We start from the raw sequence: 15,544 nt of genomic DNA, 5'->3' as shown, positions 1-15,544 counted from the left end.
ACTGAATTTTCTAGTAAGTTATTTTGCCTGGCAAACACAATGAACTGAGAAAAAGAATTATTGTGGTTAATCTCCCCCATCTAAATTATTTTCTATAAAATTAGTCTTTCACAAGGAGGCATTACTTAACCTCCTAATCAAGAATCAAATCACTGCCTGTTTCCCTTTGAACAAGGCCAGCCACAAATGAAAAACTCAACATTTCTCCCAAGGCCAGTTACAGATGGAAAATAAGAAACATCCCTCCCACACAACCCTACATCCAGGCCCAGTTCAAGTCCCAACTATTTCATAATTATTTCAACATTACCAAAAAACATACACTGTACAAAAAATTATCATAAAATCTGATCAAAAGTTAACTCAAAGACTCTTATCACACCCAAATTGAGAGAGCTTATAAAACTTTAAATGCAGAACTTCACTCAAAGCTTATAAATCTTATTTGTTAAATAAGTTAATAACATTCTTCATCAGCCAAAATAGAGCAGCTGCTCTTAGTATACTCAAGTCATAATATTAATGCCCAGTCCCTCAATCTCAGCCTTAGCACAGAGGGAAGAAAATGTTACTGTAAAATGAACACTGCAAAAAACAGGACAAAGTATTTATTAGATTTTTAATTATATTTTGGGTTGTTTTTTTTTTTTGTTTTGTTTTTTACCTGGTACACAAGAGAAACTTCTGAGTTTAGGTCCTTTTTAAATATGACCACGAATTCGCTATCTCCATCTACTTCCTCCATATTTAAACAAATACATCAATATGAAACATACTATTAAGTTCTAGTCCACACATAATAGACTGTTTTCCAGAATAGAACACACAATACATTAAAGCAACATCCTGAAGCCAGGCACACCAGCAGCACAAGTAAAAGTAAACATGTTATTCTTTGTTAAAAGTTTAAAAAAGCAATACAGGCCAATCTCCAACTCTTTAATTTAATTTCTGCTTTATATAAGTTGGTTGTTTACCTGCTAATGGCTTGTTCCTCATCTGTTATTCCAGTCTCCCTGAATGCCCTGTTTGATTCCTCCAAACTCAAGGCAATTGCCCTCTGAAGATCATCTTTATCATCTCCAGTGAGATCAATCACATCTGAAAAGCAAAACTATCTTTCTCAAAATTAAAAGTGAAACAGAATGAAAGGTAAGTCTTACTGTAAGAGGAGAGAGCCCACAAGGATTGCTGAGCACCATTCCAGTCCACCCCTCCTGTGCCCTATGTTCTTCCAACCACTAACCCTGCTAACAGCTCCCTTCTGCCTCCAAGCCAGATAAAAACCTCAGCAACTTGCTCTTGATATGAAGGGCTGTAGATCTCCCTGCTCATAATGTTCTTAAGTTTCACAAAGCCATGGGACAAATTTAGGAATCCATGTTTTTCTGAAAGCTTTCCCAAAGCAATACACTTAAATGCATTACTTCAGCTACTGAGATCACCTGCTGAAGAGAACCTTCCTTAAAAAGGATACCTTAATTGAGCATAATTGATTTTTCCTCCTCATGAAGGAACATGTAAAGGAGTTTTCCCAACACAGCCCCAAATTCTACAAGTATTTCTGTACCCTGGTGAGCCAAATACTTTCACACAGTTTCGTAACAAGTGGGTGAGTTCCTTACTCAACCTAATTATTTTCTATCCTGTCTGTGCATTCCTTTTCTGAACATATTTAATTCAGACTTTTTTTTACTGAAAGCCCTACTTCTGCCTTCTTCACCAGCTCTTATTATCTAAAGGATCAAATACTGACATACCCCATAAACTTCCTTATTTCCTGAGGGCAGCAACAACATCCCTGCTCCCGATTCAGGTGGGATCCCACTACACACAAGTCATGTCCCTGTCAGGCACAGCCAAGCTTTTAGAGCAGCTAGAGCCTACAGGAATGTCCATCAGCTGCACATGACTTCAGAAAAGTCAAGGTCACTGGTCATCACCATTTCCAGGGTCAAAAGTCTCATTTGCCAAGTAAGATAGACAGAAACAGAGGGAAAGTGCAAAAGAGACTTTTGGGTGCAATATTAGACAGACACGCACAAAGTGCATTGTGTGTATTGAGTCTACTTCTTGCAAGGCAAAGTTGACCCAAAGAGTTATGAAAGGGACTTGTCTCCAGCCTGGAGCTTGGCCATTAGAAGCTGAAAGGCTCTGGGAGAAAGAGACACAGATTTGAAGCTGGCAATTGCTCACAAGACAGGCAGAAGGCTTGTCAGCATTTCTCCTTCCACAGGCCAACCCAATTACAGCAAAGAATTGTTTGTCTACGTTCTGACTTTTCTCCTGCATGGGCTGGCTTGCTGTAGAGACTGTAGCTACCCCTATGTCCCTGGGCTTCTTCTGACTGGATCAGAACAAAATATTGAACTTAGTATATAAAAATCATTGCCATAGTCATGCATGAGCAGAAATTGGGATAACCTGTCCTTGCAGAAAGACGAAACGGTAAAGAAGTTGTAAAGAAACTTTGCTCTTAACATCAGCATCATCTTCAAAACCTAGTTTTAAACTCAGTCCTGTTTCCTCCAAATAAGGGTTCCATTTCTATTTTATTCAGAAGGCCTTTAAAGGGAGGACTCTTACCTGCAGAGTGCAATGGGCAATCTGTCATGATCTAGTATGGAAAAACACTATTATTATAAAAGCAGCACTTCCTAATTTTATTCTTAGATCTTCTACAGTCAGCTCAGATCTTCCAGCATAACAGAACGGTACTTCCAACTCAGATGCCTGAAATTCTCTTTCTGAAGTACTAAAGCAATTATAACCACCATCAGCAGAAGCCTCCCCCAGAAAAGTTTTGATAAATAAGCTGCTATGCTGAGAACAACCTAATTTGGGCTAAAGTACCATCTCAGCCTAGGTCACATGCAAACCTGGCTCTGTCCTACAGCCTGAGAGCAGGAGACTAGAAAGATCAACAGAGATGAGAGGATCCCCTCACCACACACACACACGATCCGTTATGTTCTATAATGTGCTGCTGGTGTTGTATTTTCTGCACATCTGTGAGGAGCCACACACAGTACCTCATCTTCCCTGCAGCCAAGCTGTGTTCTCAAAGTCGGAATAGTGGTCACTACCCAGCAGCCACACATACTGATGGACAAGTACAGGATTGCTCAGGTCACTTCCTTACAGAGAGGAATATTCCTTGAGCTAGTCTCTAGTCAGGTAAGAGTGATGAAATTTTTATATGACAATAAAGAAGTTAGATTAAGAAGTCATATCCTCTATATGGAGAGTATTTTATAGAAGAGAACTTTTAATGTAGTTGAAAATTATGTATTTAACAGAACCTCCCTCAGTTACATAAGAATCTACCTGGATCAACTCCAACTCACACTTCCATTAAAATATTCAGCTTCTTTGCACCTCCCTAGCTTCTTAATCTTTATTCATCTATACCACCACCCTATGTATTTAGAAGTTTATTAGCATTCATATTACCACTGATTACATCATTTTCATATTAAAACCCAAAATGTTTTACTTCTGTTTGCTTTCCAAAAGCAGATGAGCCAAAAGAGTTTGTTTTGGCATGCAAGGGTTTTGGAGCAGACACTACAGGATCCTCTTTAGAGATGCTCTTTTCATACATTGCTCTTGCTCTGCATGAAAAAAAGACAACAGAGTGAAGACTGGCTGTCAGGTATTAACACTACATGGAAGTAGTGCAATAAAGTCATGTCACAGAGGGTTTACCTAGCATAATTTAAGTCAAAAATCACATTTATAAGTATCAGCTAATCCATGGTAACCTACTCCATGCAAGTTTTTAGTTCATAGCAAATGTAAAATAAAAATGTTTTTGAGATGTAAGCTAATGTATTTTAGCTTATGCTTGCTGTACTTGGAACAGGGGTTTTTTCAGCATCTCAGCTGACACAGTAACTCATTAAGCCGCAACAACTCACATATGACTTGAATCCTAAATCATAAGATTATAGAGAAGAGATCTCAACAGGAGTCATAAAAGAAGGGTAACAGTCTGAGACTAAACTCCTCTTTCTACAATCCAAAAATAATTACATAAATATATTACATATATATATGTATATAAAACCTTGTCTGTTTGCATTCCTATCAGATGGTTATACATTACAGAATGTACATACAGTGTACATATAGTACATTAAATTGATGCAGGTTTTTTTTGTTTTTGTTTTAAACTATCTTCACGTTCTATAAATTCTTACATAGGGATGTTTATGTTACAGCTATTAGCAGCAGAACTCCTGAAAACTGAAACTGAACTACTGAGGTTTCCTATCTGAACAACATATTTCTCTTCAGAGTGCAAGTTTGAAAAAAAAAAAAAAACCAAAAAAGATTACTTTTACCAAAAGTATTTACCAGAGATGCATTTTCTGTGATAGGCTAAAGGATGCATTTCATTAAGGTGCAAGAATGTCACTTGTCCAAATTGATAGTCACCCGACTTTAATTTACATTTGCCAATTTTGTATTACTCCTCTCATTTAGCCCACAGAACACTTTAGTTCTCACTGGCTCATCCTCCTAAAGGTACTTATTACTGTAATGACAAATAGCCTTAGAAAATGCAAACATTCCCAACCAGGCCATGACTAGTAAATGAAGTTTGCTTATGAAAAAGTTCTCTATGAGTGAAGAAATTGCTCATCAACACAGTCTGGCTTAGTGCATTCATGTTTATTCAACTAAAATTAACATTCATAATTGATCAGCTGTTTTACTAAGAGCTGTATTTTTGGTTTACAACATTATTACGTAATAATGTGTGCTTCTGATATGTAAGATTCAGAGAGTTTGTAACTCTACAAAGCAAATTTTAAGTTGTATATAGAAATTTGTGACAAATATACTAGTGTATATATAATAAATGCACACACACCATATCTATCTATCCCCATAGATCTTCCTTTTTTTTCTGAAAACATATTAATCTGTTTTCTTAGGAAGTTTCTATCACCACTTCAATAAATGATTCTTACTTGCTTATTACCTAGGTTATTAAAGTAATTACTGCGTTGTTGACTCCATACTTATATGGGGAGGAGGCAGAGAGTAGGAACTCCAAACTTAAGTAGGCTGGGAAACTCAGCATGAGGGACAGATCTAAAGTAGCAATTGAACTCAGAGACAGGCACTAAATAGCCACAGTGATGCAACAACTGGAATAGGGACAGAAAAATGAAGGGGGAGCCTTGATGGGTTCAACAGAGTGGTGCCAAGTATGAAAATCCAGCAGCAAGATTCCAATTTCAACACATCAATAATATAAAAAGGAAAAAAAAAAAAGGAAGTTTAGACTACATCTAGCTTATTACAAGCAGAGCTAAGCAAGATCCTATATACTGCCACCTATTCCGTGATGTTAAATTCACAGTGGTCCCAGGCTCCTATGAAGATTTAAAGGAATTTAGGTGGCTGTATATGCCCATTTTGGTTAAAACTGGACGGCAGGAGAGCACCCAGCACCCCTGAAGCTATTCAGCCAAGTCAAAGTGTTGTACTGGTGCAAGATCTTGTAAATATTAGACACCACTATCCCACAGCTTCCTGATCTCAGGTGTATTTACAACATCCTACAATGATAACACATTAAACTGACAACTCTCACACAGAGGAGGAAGAGGGGAGGTAATCATGGCACAAAGCAACACGTGAATCTGAAAGATGAAGAGAGGACCTCAAGGTACAAGACTCCTGACATTTTGAAGCAGGGACCTTGACATATCAAGCTGGCTAAACTCTCAGGAACCTGGATGGAGATGACACAAATAATCCCTGAAATAGGAGGAAATGTCACGAAGACACACAGTGATGGCTGAGTTAGGTAAGGTGACAGAAGAAGCCACTGTCAAATTCCACTCACAGAAAAAATAAATGAACAACTAGAGAACGAGGACTGACTAGGAATTGTGCCAAGAAGGATCCAGGAACTACAACCGACTCATGTTCAATCTGCAATTCACATCATCACAGAACTGAAGAAAATAGGAAGTGTTACACTTTTGTCAGAGTACTACATGGATATTTATAGAGATTCACCTATTTTTCTTAAGAACTAAGCTGATGTCTTCATTATTGTTTCGAATGCCACAGCTCAGAAAAAAAAAAGAGTAAAGAAGGCCTAGATGAGAAGAAAAAAAATGACAATAGGTACTTGAAATGCATGCAGAAGAATTTAGGCTGTTTAGTTGAGATCTGAGAGAAATCTTATGATACACTGTCTTTGAGCATGCAACATTTCATCTGAGGAATGAAGTGCACTATAAAAGGAATGAAGTGCTCTATAATTTCCACAGGGGACACACAAGGAGTAAAGGACTTAACCTGAAGCACAAGAGATTTCAGCAAGACAATTGGAATCTAAACGTAAGGACAGTGAAGCTCCAGAACAAATTATCCTAACACACTTTTCAGAACAGAACAGAACAGTAAGAAATTTGTTATGAACACCACTTCAGAAGGATTTAGGAACAGTTGAGTCTAAAGTCTACCTCACTGGAAAGGGTTGGCTGAATGACTTATGAAACATATGCAAAGGCTCAAACTAACAGGAATATATAAAAAGCCAGAAGCCATGAAGTCTACAACCCTTAAACTGCTGCGTGTGGCATTTCGTAGTTAGATTGTACTGTGCCCTTACAAAAGGGCTTGAAATCTTTTGTTTTGTCAATGGAATGTGCAATTCCAAAGATTAATAATTCAGTTTTAATGAAAAATAACTGAGTTTTCAAAAGAAGGAAAGGAGAGAATTTGTCTTGACAGCTGTTTCACTGGAAGACAATACAACTTCCAAAATACGTATTTTCATTCTGCTGCTTCCTTTAACCCAGGGTTCTTCAGGTTCCTCCAACAATAAGAAGAAAATTGATATATTCTTAGCAATCCAATATTGCTGTTGTGCAGCCATACATAAAAATACACAAAATTACTTCAAATGGGAATAAAAAGGTTTCTAGAGAAATCAATAAAATGAAAATATTTGAAAGTACTACTAAACTTCTTTTGCTTTTCTTGAAGTACAATGCCTAGGATTTACTCTACCAAGTGGAAAGTTAAAAGTTACTTTAGATTAAAAGGTGTGCAACTGTAGATTGCAAGCCTAACGCTTAAGCACTTTCTGCTAACGGACTGCAGGAAGGAAAAAAAAAGTCAAAATACTAAAACTGCCTTTGCAAAGGGATCATATTAAGCTTGCATCACTGTTGATGTGAAAATACTACGCTTGCAGGTGCTTGCACATGCCATTTTTAACAGTCAAACAGGCAAGCATCATGAGTAACACTGATCATGCAAGTCAGTCTTTGCTCTAAAGATGGAGCAGATTTTATGTAAATAAAAATATTAATATTTTTACCGCTGCTGAAATCTTGCATTTGGTTTCCCTATACCTCCTACAACCCAGGATGTAACTCCCAAACCCCTTATGACCACTGCTCTTCTGGAAGAGCCAGAGCACAATTCAGGCTAATCACTGGCTGTTCCGGTACACATCACCATTTTCATTTTACCCCCTAAGTAAGTAACCATGTCAAAGAAATGCAGTCAATCAAGCTCACAGAACACAGGTTATATCTTTATGCAAGGAATACATTCAACAGCCTTTGTAAGTGACTGGAGGTTCTCAGTGGCACAAAAGATACACATAAATACCACAAGCTCTGGTGTTTATCTGTGACTCTCTCACTCCCCGTTTGGATGCTTTAACTTGGCAGGACCACAAAGCTCAGTGACTCAGAACATGAACCTCCTAAGATCCAAATGCACAGAGGGAGTTGCGCAGTAAGGAACAGTAATGGTGAGTTATAATTAATTCATGTCATTATACCTATGTGGGATAATAAATGGAGTCAATTTTGAGAGACAAGATACTGTCAGCAACTCAGCACAGACACTGAAAACTGCTCAAAGTGTTCTCTGGAGAAGGGAATGCTGATGGTCGAAGCCATCCCTGCTGAAGGTTTTCCATCCTGTGCCCATCCTTCCATTCTCTCCTTGCAAGTCACTGCTCTTTTATACTCCCTTCCATCACAGTGTTTACTTACACAGGGCCCCAAGACTCGGCCCTTTAGGTACACTGCATTTTTTAAATCTACAATCCAAATAATTACAGGCAAGCATACTACAAGAAAACTATGAGTTTCCTCCAGAAGCTTTCACTAGATCCCTATGGGAGCCTGGGGGAACTCCATGATCACATTGATTTAGGCTTTTGTTCTGCTGTAGGTGTTCGGTTCTTGCCTTGTAAGTCCTCCAGTATGATGAAAAGATGACTAAGATGCCTTTATCTCAAAATGTGTTTTCAGTCTAACTAAAACAGCAAAGGCTGGCCAAGGCCTCTCATCTTTGTTGCCAGTGAGGACCTGGCCACACACTAAAGATGTTAAAAACCAAAAAAACCAGTTGGTGCTTCTTGATTATTGACTTATCAGGCTGTTTAACTGTAGGGAATCTGCCTTCAGCCCTGCAGAAAAGAGAAGAGAATCCTGAAATTCACCTTGGAATGTACAAGACCTACTCTTCTCAGTTTGACCATAAGCCACAGGTAATGTAGGCTATTGCAGGCTTGATTCATATCCCTTGTCACCTCATTTCTTCAGCAAGGTAGCACAGCACAGTGAATGACAACAAAACTAAACACTTCTATTAATGGGATTGCTATTAAATCTAATTAAACCCAGACTCCAAGAGAATCCAGCTTGCTATTCCACTGCCATACCAGGTTGTCAGTACTAGAAACTATGACACAGTGGTGAGTTTGTTCAAAATAGTCTCCATTCCCACAAGGGCAATTTTCTAACATTGAACATTAAATACATGGGGGATGTTGTGTGTGTTTTCTTTCCAAAGGAGTGAAAAGCAAAAAACACACAAAAAACCCCAAGCCACCCTCCACAGCTTAATGCATGGATAAGACAACAACTTATGATGCACTCAGGGCACTTCACACAGGACTGCTAAGTAGTATCGAGGATTTAAATGCAGTTTTCAGATCTGAGATGCTGGGAATAAACTCATCTTTAATTAAAAAAAAAAAAAAAAAGAAGTTAAAAAAGTTCATGTCAAGATTCTACGGTAAAAAGATAATTGTGCAATTGATAAGGAGATCTAACTAAATTTCTTTACATTGGAGCTACCATGAGTAAAACAAACAAGAAACAAATCTTACTGCAGGTGACACTAAATAATTCTACTCATTTAATGAAATCGACATAGATGTACTATATATATGACCAAAGAACTGATAATCAAAATATTCTCCATCTGCATTGCGTATGCTTAGCCATATACTAACTACAGCAAAAAGAAACTTGGATTTTACAGAAATCCACTACTAAAATCCCTTTGACTTTTATTCTATGTTATTTCCCATATTCATCTGCAAAACACATTTAACAATTCTCCCCATAAAAATAACTATATACTTAAGCAAAGGATTAGAACCTGCCAGGCTTAGAGAAATGCGAGTTGTGGGACCTACTGTATCAACTAAATGAAACTGTTTAAAATCAGCTATATTTAATATTAATTTAACTACTCTTTTATTACAAAATTCACACTTAACCTCCCACTTTTCCCATTGGGAAAGTCATTCCTGTCAGGGAGAAGCTACTCCTAAGTATATGAAGCTTTAGCATATAGCAATGAGAGACTCTTCTCCAATTTCGTTTTGGCAGAGGTGTACCCAGCTTTTGCCTTTAATTATTTACTGCGTGACCCCAAAATAAATCCTATAGTATGGGGGAACAAAGATGGAAAACCCAGTACTACACATACATGTAAAAGTAATGCTTAAATAGCTCAAATTAAAGAAAAAAAAACAACCAAACAAAACCCCCCCACTGAAATAAGAAAAGAAAGAATACATAATCTGAGAATTGATAAGTAAGAATTATCTGCAGATTAACAGTTATGTCACACGCAATGTTTTATTTCCCATACCTTTAAACTAAACTTATGAAAAGAAAAAATACCTACTGGTGTCTGCCTGGCTGCCCACGCTGATGTATCTGTCATTCCCAGGAAGGGCAGTTTGGTAGTACGTTGCCTCCTCTAGCTGGGGAACCTTGGCATTTTTTGCAGTGAGAAAAGCCACAGCCAGCTCCAGATTACCATTGCTATCCTTTAAGCAACAAAAACACAGCACGTGAGAGTCCCCTCACCTTTTCTTTAAAAGCAAAGGACATGATAAGCAATTTCGAATCAATAATTACTGCACAATTAGGCAAAACACTGACTAGAAAAAGTTTTCCAAACTTGACATGTTCTGCACATTACACTCGTTTCAACCAAATTAAAGATAAAACATCCTATAAAAATTTGTTTTGGTGGAGTTCTGCTTATTTCAGATTTTAAAAAAAATTAAAAATAAAGGTCTTCAAGTGTAGGTCAACCTGTCAACGATCATAACCAGCACATTCACAGACTTCAAGAGTCAGATGAATTCTTCTGAAAATCTACAGTTTCATTCTTAAAGCCAGAAATCCTGGCTTTTGAAAAGCTGTCATGCATATGATTAATGCCAAATCTGAAACAACTATTTTTTTTAATGTATATATTTTAACTACTAAATCTTCTTTCACCACGTGTAAATGGCTAAAACATTCTGCTCGAGGGAGACAATGCAGTTTTCTATTTTATATATGTATGTATGTACGTATATGGAAACAACAGAGACCTGCCATTCTTTAGTTGAATCAAAGAACTCTTCTGTGCTCGGAAAGAAGTTACAGTGGTTGAAAAAACAGTGAAACAATACCAAATTAGCAAAGGCTGGCAAGTCCAGAGTTCTTCATTCTACACACTGAGTAGGGCCTGTACATGATAAAAAACAACTACACCTTGATAAGAAAACACCAATTGATTCTTCAGGAGCTGACCAGCTGTAGTAGTACCAATGTATCTCAAAATAATTCACACAAAGGTTAAAGGCAAATCGTAACATTCCTGTCTTTTCATTTTTGAACACTTGAGCAATTTTTATGTCAGTACCAAAAGAGAACAAGATTCCTTGCAAAGTGAACAAGCCATCATTATTAGCTTTTTCCCCCCGAAATAAGTTTAAACTGGGAATGGAAAGGAAGGAAGGAAGGCAAGACAAGAGTAAGAAAAAGTTGGATTTCTGGCTTTACAAGCAGTTAAGATGCATTGAGGTACATTTGGCTACAAGTCAGTTATCTTACCTTCAGTGCCTGTTGTAGTACCTGGATGTCATTGATACCAGTGATCTCCCTCAGCTGATTTAAAAATGTTTGCTGGTGCTAAAACAAAAACAGAACATTGAAATAAGATTAGAGCCAAATAAAGCAAAACCAGTTACTCACAGGAGAACACTCCTCCACAAATATTGAAAACATCTCCATATGAGGTTTATGCACCACAAAGGGGTAGAACCTTCATTATGCCAGTTTGCCTTAGTTTCTGCAATCTGGGCACTTTTAATTCCCAAACGTAATGATTTTGCCTTTCAGTGGGTTTGCTTGGTTTTGAATTTTGGTAACAAAAAAAAGGGTAAGCTTATGAAACATGGGTTTAAGAATCCTATACAAAGCCACAATTGGCCCTTCTAAACAAATAAAAATCCACAGCTTGGTCTTCAAATGCAGAAGGGGAAATAGCTGACTGAATTCCCACCAAAACCAACTTCTTTAGTTCCTAATTATTATCAATTCATTATTTCCTTAACATATATAGTCATGCCAACCTCAAGACAAGGAAATTCACCTTTACTGATCACTGAGGTGTTTTAAGAGAAATACCACAAAAAACTCCAAACAAAAGAGTTTTTTGATACTGAAACAGAACTTTAAGAATCCATCCAAACTGCCTTCCTAGACCAGTGGAATCCAACTCCCCCAAATCACATCAGTCAGCATCCATGACTGAGTTTAAAGTAACATTTGGAATTTTAAAAAGAACAAGCGGTCTGGGTCTCTTAAATATTCACTCCGTAAGAATTTTGAGGCTTGGTTTTGTTTTATTTAAATAAAAATCTGGTCCCACCCCTATTTAGAGCCAACAGATGATTCACTCTGCTCATGCTCCACTATCACATCACAGAAACAAAAAGCAGGCACTAAGCTGGAACAATCCTTGAACTCCTGTTAACCATTAGAAGCATCTTAACCATTAAAACCATGCAAACATAGAGCACTGATCATTGTTCCATGCTAACAAATTTAATTGTTCCTTTGGCAGATGGGAAATGGAGAAAAGATATTTGCAAGCGGTTTTTCTTTTTGATTCTTTGCCCACCACATCCTGAACTCAAAACAGTAATTTCATCTATGAAAGAGGATTTTTGTAAAGTACAGGGTTTTGTTTGCAAGACAAAAAGTGTATTTCCTATCAGGAACAAATAAACATTCTCCTGCTACTCTCCAAATTCAATTTAAAATAGCAACTATAATTGTCTTGCGGCTACTTCTAAAATACTTATCTTTAAAGTGATTTGGAATCAAATATTCAAATATCCTTATTCTCTCCTTATCACTGCTTTGTATGGAAGAGGAAATTAAGAGCTGTATGAATGCTGAATTCCCCAGTGTGAAATTAACCTGGCAGGCTCTACTTCATGCCCTAATAAGTTGAAATAGAAGGCGTATAGTTCAGGATGTTTATGAATTACATACACAATCTTCCCTTCATTTATGATCCTAAGAGACACTGCTAACAATCCACTTTGCTTCTTCTTTTTTTTCTTTTCCTTTTAAAAACTCTTCTGTTGGCCCAAGAGAAGTGAAGTGATGCAGGAAAACAACTCCCACTCTATCCTCATCCTTCACCCCCTTGTTTGTTTACTCTGTGCATTTCAGAGCACTGCACAAAGCCATGACTTGTTTCCCCTATAAAGTTGCTTTCCAGCCCCTAGGTCTGGCAAGAATCAAAGAAATGAAATAGAGTATTTGGAAAAAAATAATTACAACATCATTAACAGTGGCAGCAGCAATTCAAGGGCATGACAGTAAAGCAGATTTCTTTATTTGCCACCAACATGATAGGGAGCAAAACAGAAAATAGTTTCACTATAAATTACAACAACAAGTTACAACAGATTTCTGTATCTTCCACAATATATATATACAACACTTGGAAAGGCTGATTGGAGGATATTCATTGTTCACAGAGGCTGGGAAAAGACAGAAGAAACAGTTTACCAACAAACAATCTCTTAGCAGTTCAAAATATTGGCTGCTAATTTATGAGCACAGCTGTGACTTATAAACTTAGATATTTGTAGTTTATATCCACATTTCAGAATTCCAGTGTAAAAGCTGTGGTTCAAGGCCCCCTGCCCAAGCATATACACATTTAATAGATCAGAACCAGGCCCAGAGATGCTCATTTCTCACTGAGAGATGATTTAACTATCTAAGTATACTTTTTTTTTAGGGCCAGGAGTTTAAGGCACTCAGCTACAGAATTTCTAAGTGGCAATTAGAAGAAAAACATGGAGAATCCATAATCACCCTAGCTAGAAGTGACATGAATTAAGAGGAAAATGACCAGTCATCCTCAATACCTTAAATGGAGCTTTGAGGCATTTGTCTGGTTTAGACATTACTGGCTTTTCAGCTGAATGCAGACAAGTTGCCATTAATTTATAATTGACTGATTTCAAATCATGCAGAAGTTAAAAGAATGGATACACTCCCTTTCTAGGAGTATAACTGAAATTATTTCCACCTGATCAACATGTTCTTTTAATACCTGCTAACAGACTAACAGATCTTCAGAAACATCTGAGAAACTGTGTAAGGCAACTAAAAACTCCAACTGGTGGCCTTCTCTTCCACAAATTCACCACCTCCCCTCATCCTCTCAAATCTGAGGTAACTGCATCATCTTTACTATGTACTGACTTTTCTCACATCTGGATGTTTAACTTGCCATTATAATGTCATAATGACAGTATGTTATCACCCTGAAACACAGGTAATTCTATTGCTTCATTACAAGTGACAGAGAAGGCAACTACTACCAAACCTTTTCCTCACTCACTATCAGGAGACGAGATTCAATTTTCTTTTTTCTTTTCTCTTCACTTAAGATGCTTATGAAACAATTGCAACTGTATTCAGAGAGCTTGTGTTATTTAATTCCAGATGGGACCTTATTTAGTGCATCTGTACTATTCTGCAAAAGTCCAAATGGGTAAATTTTATTTGTTTTAAATAATATTCCTTTAATACAGGTTATTATGGCATATAGGAAATTTATTTAACTGTTAGCCTTGACTGAAGCTTGGAGATCAATTTCCAGTGCAACTGCTAAACAGTTTAGTCTCTTATGTATGATAAGAAATATTTAATACAGTATTAGACAGACATAGGAAGCAAGCCACCCTCCTTATTCCAATTAATGCTCATTCTGATTACATTTACCCCAAAAGCTTTACTTTTCATGAAGCTTGGGCTAACTGGAGCTGTAGTGACTGTAGAATATGGACCCTCAAATGTCTAAAACCACACAGATATTTTAAACAATATAATAAATCATAATTCACTCAAAGGCTATACCCAAAACCATCCAAAATAAGCTAAAACAAACATTAAACATGAAGAAGGCAGCAGACAAGTATTCACAAGTGTCTGAAGTACCTACACTAAAGTACGCTCATGAAATCAGGTCAAGTGAGGAAAGATTCTGATCACAACTAATATTTCTAACAGTAAATAAGCTGCTGTATTTTTTCAAGGCAACTCCTTCCTGATTCCCTATTTTTTTCCAACCTTGCCTCAGCAGAGGTTCAAATTCTGAATTACAACTCACTGTACTTTATTTCAGTTTAATAAGCAGCCTTTCTTTTCAAATGGAGATCCAAACCAGATCATTCTTACAGAACCAGATGCAACTACCGGTGCTAAGAAATCCACCTCAATTCTCTCAAATTTGCCTGTACCCATTTCTGCTTGCCATCCTATTGCCAAATTTACGTGACACATTCCACATCTTTTGTCTAGCAGAGATCCTCCAGTTTAGTGAGTTAAAACTCCAGGAATATCTGCAGTGTTAGACATACATGGACACACACATTCTCCATGGAGCCCAAAGAGCTTTTGATTCAACTCTAAAATGCCTCCAGAACCTGATCCTCAACACCAGACTCTGCTGATACAGCTCCTGCAGGGTACCCGAAATCCTTGGCCACACCAAGGAGATAGTTCACTCATGCTATGGCTGTCCTGGGATCCAGCTGCTCACACCCCTCAGTCCCACCACATCACACAGCAGAGTGTTCCCTGGGGCTTTCATGCATGAACTATTCCCAGCCTTTCCCTTTCCTCTGGTTCCCTGAAGTATGCACTATATATCTTCAGGCTTTCAGCTCTTGGAAGATTTTAACTAACAGGAAATTCTCCCATTTTCCTGGATGGAAGCCAAATTTGTGTATTAGGAATGCACGCCCTTATTTCCAATTCTCTCCTTTTTCAGCCATCCCTTCCTTGCTCTCAGGAAATGCCCAATTAAGATTATCTGGTTTATAACCTCACACAATAGCATATTCAGTAGCTGTGGCAGCACCAGTGAAGCAGAAAAGGATTTA

The 15,544-nt window shown here is 37.5% G+C and overlaps 1 protein-coding gene across 2 annotated transcripts in view; it reads right to left on the bottom strand.

The window, feature by feature from the left end:
* USP25 (ubiquitin specific peptidase 25) overlaps window positions 1–11,258 on the bottom strand; it is a 69,196-nt gene extending 57,938 nt beyond the window's left edge. For both annotated transcript variants that reach the window (XM_057368606.1, XM_057368607.1), the window contains exons 1-3: window positions 11,181–11,258; window positions 9,976–10,120; window positions 978–1,101 (exon numbers count right to left, since the gene is read on the bottom strand). The gene's annotated coding sequence lies outside the window, so the exon portion shown is untranslated. The remainder of the gene's footprint in view (window positions 1–977; window positions 1,102–9,975; window positions 10,121–11,180) is intronic.
* Between the last annotated feature and the right edge of the window lie 4,286 nt (window positions 11,259–15,544).

Source organism: Malurus melanocephalus, unplaced genomic scaffold, assembly GCF_030028575.1.
Source record: "Malurus melanocephalus ecotype Western Australia unplaced genomic scaffold, MMel_1.1 scaffold_95, whole genome shotgun sequence".
In the NCBI taxonomy this organism is placed as follows: Eukaryota; Metazoa; Chordata; class Aves; order Passeriformes; family Maluridae; genus Malurus; species Malurus melanocephalus.
This window is presented reverse-complemented; position numbering and strand designations above follow the sequence as displayed.